A 1086-nucleotide genomic window follows, 5' to 3' on the forward strand; every position below is an offset into this window, starting at 1 on the left:
GGTGGAGTAGTTGAGGGGTCGCGGGGCACTTTTGGGGGGCTTCAGGGGCGAGCTATTGGGCAGTGCAGGCCTAGGCGCGCCATGGGGCACTTTGGGGGTGTTTTGGAGCACTTTGGGGGTGGTTTAGGAGCACTTTAGGGGCGGTGTGGTGCAGCAGAGGCCCAGGAGCGCCGTGAAGCATTTTAGGGGTGTCATGGGGAACTTTGGGGATGGTTTAGGGCAGAGTGGGGGAGCTGTAGTGCAGTGGGGCCCACGGGCACCGTGGGGCATTTCAGGGTGCTGTGGGGTTGGGATGGGTGGGAGTACCGCGGGTCAGGCTCGGCACTCTGGGGCTCAATGGGGCAGCGGAAGGTGGGTGGGAGGGCGGGGGGGAGCGTTGGGCGGGCAAGGGGGAACCTCATTGAGGGAACCTCAGGATGCCGGGGGCCTGGAGAGAGGCACAGCCGGGCACGGATGGTGTCCGTCCCACATGTGCTGGCTATGTGGGGAGGGACGGGGGCTGACCCTCGTTCCCCCTGCTTGAGGGTGGCCCTCAAATGCCGTCGAGGCACTGGGGTCCTCGGGGGCCCGGAATCCCCACAGCAGCTCACGGTGGGGGTCTGGCAGAGCAGGGACTGACAGTTCCCTTGCCATTTAGGGGTCGGAACGGTGGGATCCGGCAGCGCTGTGCTCCGGCCGGAGTGGCTGGAGGTGACGCCACCCCAGCTGGTGACTGGTTTTGCTGGGTGGCTGGAGGCCGGGCTGGGCACTCCCAACCCCCGCGGGCGGCCCTGGGACCCTCTCGGCAGGCCGGGGAGCTGGGGGGAGGGAGAAGATAAAGTCTGTTCCCACCGCCTGCCTGGCGGGGCCCCAGAAGTGACCGTGTCCCCTCCAAGCTGTGCAGGGACCCACTGTCCTGTCCCCAGGGCTGTCCGTCCCCTTGACCTGCACATCCTGGGGGAGTTTCGCTGGGGTGGGGTACCGTGCCTTGGCTGGCTGGGCTGGGGTGCCATTAGATGTCCCTTTGGTGTTCCTGGTCCCCGATTCCTGTTCCCCTGGCAGCAGCAAGTCCCCAGTGCCGGGCTCTTGTCCTCAGCACACTTCCCG

This window comes from Geospiza fortis, unplaced genomic scaffold (genome assembly GCF_000277835.1).
Source record: "Geospiza fortis unplaced genomic scaffold, GeoFor_1.0 scaffold130, whole genome shotgun sequence".
Taxonomy (NCBI): Eukaryota; Metazoa; Chordata; class Aves; order Passeriformes; family Thraupidae; genus Geospiza; species Geospiza fortis.